Source organism: Myotis myotis, unplaced genomic scaffold (genome assembly GCF_014108235.1).
Source record: "Myotis myotis isolate mMyoMyo1 unplaced genomic scaffold, mMyoMyo1.p scaffold_m19_p_3, whole genome shotgun sequence".
Classification (NCBI taxonomy): domain Eukaryota; kingdom Metazoa; phylum Chordata; class Mammalia; order Chiroptera; family Vespertilionidae; genus Myotis; species Myotis myotis.
The window spans coordinates 81,664,083-81,671,256 of record NW_023416335.1 but is presented as its reverse complement, the minus strand read 5'-3'; the positions used below and the strand labels follow the sequence as shown (position 1 = coordinate 81,671,256).

Sequence of the window (7,174 nt, the reverse complement as noted above, 5' to 3'; positions counted from 1 at the left end):
AGGTAAAGTATGGAGCTTGGGGGATTATGAAGTGTCATAAGGTTCATCATTGGTAACAAACATGATCTCTCTATTGGAGGATGTTGATAATAGGGAGGCTTTGCATTCATGGGGGCAGAAGGTATATGGGTATCCTCTGTACCTTCCTCTCAATTTTGCTGTGAATTTAGAACATCTCTAAAAATAATAGTCTTAAAAATAAAAGAAGTTGCAGGGAAATGAAAATATTTTAGTCCAAATGTTTGAAAGTGGCTTGAAAAATATCTTACACTTTCTTTGAAATTATCTTATCATTGTTAGAAAACAATCCTGATCTGGATCATATTATAATGCTAATCCCAAACAGTAATTCCTATTTGCTTAAAAATTCTAATGGGAGGTGGGAAAGCATCAACTGTTAAATACTTGTTTATCTTTGTGTTTGTAAGAAAAGTGAATTGGCTTTTATCCAATTTATTTGAAGAAGCTACCTAATGGGTAATATTATCGAAACAGTTACTATAGCTGTATAAATAACTACAACAAAACTTAGCCTATAACAATCCTGATATTCATTTTGTTTAAGAAGCTACAGCCTAGGCAGAGCTCAGTGAAGATAACGCATTTCTACCCAACTTGGGGGAGGGCCAGGACAGCTCAATGGCTGATGAAATCAGCTAAAGATTAGTCTACTCATATGTCAGGTAATTGATGCTGGCTCTTGGCTGGGGCCTCTCTTCCTCTATATGCAGTCATCTTCATGTAGTCTCTCCACATGGGCTACTTTGGGCTTCCTCACAGCAAAGTGACTGTGGTATTGAGCAAAGCAAAAGCTGTATTGCTGTTATGATCTATACTTGCAAGCCAAATAGCATCACTTTTGCAATATTGTTTTATTGATCAGAACAGTCACAAGGCTCCACCCAAATTCAAAGAAGAGAGATACAGTTGCCCAATATACTTAAATCTTTGGAAAATACAAGCTGCTACAACTATACTAAAAGCCAAATCTACTCTTAAGATTTGTTATTTATCTTTCTGGAGAACTAAAACAAATGCCATGATAAATAACAAAAGATAGAGCTGAAATGCATTGTCTGATAGGGCACAAGACTTGCTATTGAGACCATCATATTTCAAACATTAGTTACTTAGAAGCAGATAAGTAACTTATTAGTTAAAAATTCTAATTTGAAATAGTATAAAAAGACAGTTGCCTTAAGTAAGTAAAGGCAGAAGTTTTTCGAACTCAAATTAGCTCATTAGTATCAGTTCATAAAGCAAATCAGTATAACTTTCCTAAATCTTGGTTTTTACACTTTATGAGTTTTCAGTGCAAGGCAATAGTCTAACATTTACTGTCAACTCTTTAACAAGGAAAATGAAATAAGTTAGTTTATGCTTAAAACACAATTTTTTTTTTTAATTCTCTGATGCCAAAATAAGCTATTCTAACATTTTAAAAGAGGAGAAATAGAATGAACACACTACTAATGAATTTAGCATAGTGGGGGATGATTTAGAATGGAGTGAAAAAGATAACAGAGAACCTGTAATGCTCCAACATACTCCTCTCTTCTGTATTCATATCAGTATGCTACTTATGCAAGCTATTACTTTAAGTCATTATATATATGATATTTATATAATTATATATAATACATATTTATATGTAAAATGTGCACTTTTTCATCTTGCTTTCACACTACATCTGTATTACTCCTGGCTTCTTACCCACTGTGCTGTGGATATTTGATGCATGCTATAAAAATTTAATGACAATGAAATGAGGTAATTATTTTCTACATTATTTACTATATGGCATATTTGAATAGTTAGTTGGTCTGAAGGACTATTTTTGGACAGAGCAAAAAGTTCTATTTATGGAGTTTTTGCTCCTCTCACAACTGCAAGAGAATGACAAGTGGGCGATGCTTGAGGAGGGGAAAGAGTTCTCACTTTGTTTTATTGTTCACAGATTACTTCAAATTGTTCTCACAGGCATCTGCCTCAATTAACATCCAATCTATTACTCAGCCTACTTTTGTTCTCAAGGATGTACATCTTTATAGCATAATTGGGATTTTTTTCCTTCCATAAACAAAACATCTTGCTAAATTACCTTTCACAAAAGCCACTTTTAGACAGATTGATCTATATATATAAAAGAGTAATATGCAAATTGACCAAACAGTGGAACAACCAGAATGACTGTTCAACAAATAGCTATGAGGCGCACTGACCACCTCTTAGTCCCTACCCCCAGCTGGCAGGCTCTGATTGCCCTATGGTGAATGGGGAACTGGGAGTGGGGCCAGTTGCCAGCAGCTAGGGAAGATGGCCCTGATCACAGGCGAGGCCTAGGGACCATACCCATGCACAGATTTCGTGCGCCAGACCTCTAGGTTTAAGATTAAAAACCAGAAAGACATGATGCTGAATCTTCTGAGAAGGGAAAAAGTACATCATACCCTGAATGTGTACCACAGAATACCCAAAGGCTAATGAAGGAACTCAAGCTTCCAAGCCATGTGAACTGGGTTTAACAAACCTCAGGACCTGAGCAATATTAATAAGCCACTTACTATCTCTGAAAATCATTCTGCTTACATAAAAAATAAAATTAATACGCCCTGTCTTGTAAGACTGTCCCAGGGATTAAGTGGAATAATGTGCAAAATGCCTGGTACTGCGTAAACAATCAATAATTTTATTTTATCATTGCTCCCCAACTCAGTTGTTATATTTTTTCTGGTTTTGATTTTTGTAACTATTTCTGTTTTGTTTTTAGTGAGATAAGTAAAGATTTTGAAAATACACATGTGGCCCGGGCCCCAGACCTCGGTGATGGCCACCAGGACAGCAGGGTGAGAGCCTGAGGCCTGAGCACTCTGCAGCCCCATTCCTGGGCCTTTGGGGGCCTCGAATGCCCCAGCGCCCAACTTTTCCACCCTCCTATTCCCCTCCCCCAAAACTCCTGCAACAAAGAAAAGCAGTGGGAGAAGGATCAGCAATGCCAGGTCCCCAGCCCCTCCTGGCCAAGGAATACCGAATACAGTTATGGCCACCCAGGTACTGGGGCAGTCTTCTGAAGGGGGAGGGCTATGCAATGGCAGTGGCAACATGGGATGGCCTTGCCTAACGATATGTATGACTTGCATGACCTCTCCAAAGCTGAATTGTCTGCTCCTCAGCTCATCATGTTGGCAAATGTGGCCTTGCCTGGGGAAGTAAATGGCAGCTGCTGTGATTACCTAGTTGGTGAAGAAAGGCAAATGGCAGAATTGATGCCTGTTGGGGATAGTGATGGAGAAGGAAATGAGGAGTCTCCTGAAATAAAAGGCAAACCCAATGGACTGGAAAACATGGAACTGGAAAGTTTGGAATTCAGTGTTGCAGAACCACAGCCTGTGTTTGAGGTATCAGCTGCCCCAGAAATTTACAGCTCAAATAAAGAGCTTCCTCCTGAAACACCTGGACCTTGAAGACCAAACCCTTTGGTTGTAAGCCATGCCAATATGAAGCAGAATCTGAAGAACAGTTTGTGCATCACATCAGAGTTCATAGTGCCAAGAAGATTTTTGTGGAAGAAAGTGCAGAGAAGCAAGCAAAGGCCAGGAATCTGGCTCTTCCACTGCTGAAGTGGGAGATTTCTCCAAAGGCCCCATTCGCTGTGATGGCTGTGGCTGCTGTGGCTGCAATACCAATTGACACGGTCACTATACTGCTCACTTGAAACACCACACCAGAGCTGGTGAAAATGAGCGAGTCTACAAGTGCATCATTTGCACATATACCACAGTAGCGAATATCACTGGAGAAAACACTTAAGAAACCATTTTCCAAGGAAAGTATACACATATGGAAAATGCCACTAATTTTCAGACAGAAAAAAAAACACATTATGCTCAGCATGTTCGAACTTACACAGTAGATAGAGCGCCCATATAAATGTGAACTTTGCCCTTACTCAAGTTCTCAGAATACTCATCTAACTAGACCTATGCATACTCATTCAGTGGGGTATGAATACCATCTGGAAATATTTACTAGAGCATCATCTAGATGGGTGAGAAGGCATGTAAATGTGATCAGTGCAGTTATGTGGCCTCCAATCAACATGAGGTAACTTGCCATGCAGGACAGGTTCACAAGGGGCCTAAATCTCGTAACTGCCCACACTGTGACTATAAAACAGCAGAGAGAAGCAACTTCACAAAACATGTGGAGCTACATGTTAATCCACGGCAATTCAATTGTCCTGTATGCGGTTATGCAGCTTCCAAGAAGTGTAATCTGCAGTATCATTTCAAATCTAAGCATCCTTCTTGTCCTAATAAAAGAATAGATGTCTCAAAAGTGAAACTAAAGAAAACCAAAAAGTGAGAGGCTGACTTGCCTGTTAATTATTATTGGTATTATTATACCAATGAAAAAACAGAAACAGAGCAGACAAAAATAAAGGGGGATGTAGCTGAAAAGAAAAATGAGAAGTCTGTAAAAGTGGAGAAAAAAAAGAATGCTTCAAAAGAGAAAAAGCCTTGTAGGAATGCTTTAATCCAGGTGACTACCAGAACTCGGAAATCAGAAATGGAAACTAGAGAGATGGATGTGCATTCAGGAACCAGTTCAGAAACACACACACAACAACAAACAACAACAACAACAAACAAAACAAAACAAAACTGTAAAACCAAGAAAGGCAAAAAGAAGGTGGAAGCTGAAGCCCATTCCTTGCAAAATCCTGTTAATGATGAGGAACTTGTGACAAAAAAAAGAAAAAGAAGACAGAAAGCAAACCCCAAAATAGTCAGGAAGTACCAACGTCTGAAAACAAAGTTGAGGAGAATAAAAAGCAAAATACTGTGTGTGGGGGGAAAAGTACAAAGAAGAAAACTGAAGAATAAATCACAGAAAAAGCAGCAAGCCTGCTCAGAAGGAGACTGGTCAGAGGGGGCCTGCTCAGACAGAGCCGCTGCCACCCATGGGGCCTCCTCAGAGATAAGAGGAGACATTTAAATTAAAGAAAAATTCCCCAAGCAATGGACATTGTTTCAGTCCAGGTATTTATTCCTGAGTTTTGATCACTATTTCTTATTTGTGTATGTTAATCATCATAAAAACAATGATTTTGGTGTTTCTTTTTATTTTTTATTTTGGTGCTTTAATGGCTTAAGATATTGCACATTATGGGTTTGTTTTTTTTTTAACCTATGCAGTTAAAATTTTCTTCCTAGAAATAACATTTGTGTTGAACGGTAAGACTTTATACATTTATATATATATATATCCATGTTTATTTTGTCCTCTTTGGAGGGATGCTTTTAGTCTTATTTGCAAAAGGGCAGTTTTTCTTTTGCTGCAGTTGCCTTTTTTGCAGAATATTAGTGTGTGCAAGTTTGTGAGCAAATGAAACATACAGGTTCAAGTCATTGATTTTGATTTTCACATCTTATATCTATGCCAGATCTGTAGTTTATATAAGTTATTTATTTAAATGGATGTATACATTCACAGCTCTCAGCTTAAACTTTGTAATAAACGAACCACTAGACTAAAAAAAAAAAATAGAAAATATACATGTGCACACACACACATACACACACACACACCTTTATCTTTTTAAAGGAACTTTCCTGACTTCTGGTCAAGATGGTAGAATAGTAAACACTATACTCACCTCCTCCCATGACCACATCAAAATTAGAGCTACAGAAAAACCATCACTCAGAACCACCTGAAGTCTAGCTGAACAGAAGCCTTCTAACAGAATGTATAAAAGAAGCCAGGTCAAGATTGGTAGGAGGGGCAGAGACGCAGAACAGCCTTGTCTCACTCCCAAGTTTTCTAATCCACTCATCTGCTGGTGGGCACTTATGCTGTTTCCAAATCTTAGCTATTGTAAATTGTGCTGCTATGAACATAGGGGTGCATGTATCCTTTCTGATTGATGTTTCTAGTTTCTTGGGATATATTCCTAGAAGTGGGATCACTGGGTCAAATGGGAGTTCCATTTTTAGTTTTTTGAGGAAACTTCATACTGTTTTCCACAGTGGCTGCACCAGTCTGCAATCCCACCAGCAGTGCACGAGGGTCCCTTTTTCTCTGCATCCTCACCAGCACTTGTCATTTGTTGATTTGTTGATAATAGCTATTCTGACAGGTGTGAGATGGTAACTCATTGTCATTTTGATTTGCATCTCTCAGATGATTAGTGACTTTGAGGGTGTTTCATATGTCTCTTGGCATTCTGTATGTCCTCTTTGGAAAAGTATCTATTTAGGTCCGTTGCCCAATGATTGATTGGAATGTTTATCTTCCTTTTGTTAAACTGTATACATTCCCTGTAAATTTTGGAGATTAAACCCTTATTGCCCTAGCTTGTTTGGCTCAGTAGATAGAGCGTTGGCCTGCGGACTCAAGGGTTCCGGGTTCGATTCCGGCCAAGGGCATGTACCTTGGTTGCGGGCACACACCCAGTAAGGAGTGTGCAGGAGGCAGCTGATTGATGTTTCTCTCTCATCGATGTTTCTAACTCTCTATCCCTCTCCCTTCCTCTCTGTGAAAAATCAATAAAATGTATATTTTGAAAAACCCTTATCAGTGATAACATTGGTAAATATGTTCTCACATGCATTGGGCTTTCTTGTTGTTCGGCTGTGCAAAAGCTTTTTATTTTGATGTAGTCCCATTTTGTTTATTTTCTCTTTAGTTTCCATTGCCCTAGGAGCTGTATCAGTGAAGATAATTGCTTTGGCATATGTCTGTTATTTTGCTGCCTGTGGATTCCTCTAAGATTTTTTATGGTTTCCCTTCTTACATGTAAGTCCTTTATCCATTTTGAGTTTAATCTTGTGTATGGTGTAAGTTGGTGGTTTAGTTTCATTTTATTTTTTTTTTTTTGCATGTACCTGTCCAATTTTCCCAACACCATTTATTGAAGAGACTATCTTGTCTCCATTGTATGCTCTTGCCTCCTTTGTCAAATATTAATTGAGCTTAGTGGTTTGGGTCGATTTCTAGGTTCTCTATTCTATTCCATTGGTCTATATTTCTGTTCTTGTGCCAGTACCAGGCAGTTTTGAGAACATTGACTTTGTAATATAGCTTGATATTTGGTATTGAGATCCCTTCTACTTTGTTCTTCTTTCTCAGAATCGCTGTGGCTATTTGGGGTCTTTTTTTTTTTAATTCC

General features: G+C 38.4%; 1 pseudogene; it reads left to right on the top strand.

The window, feature by feature from the left end:
- The first annotated feature begins 3,036 nt into the window (after nucleotides 1-3,036).
- LOC118650464 lies at nucleotides 3,037-4,984 on the top strand (annotated as a pseudogene).
- Nucleotides 4,985-7,174: the final 2,190 nt, after the last annotated feature.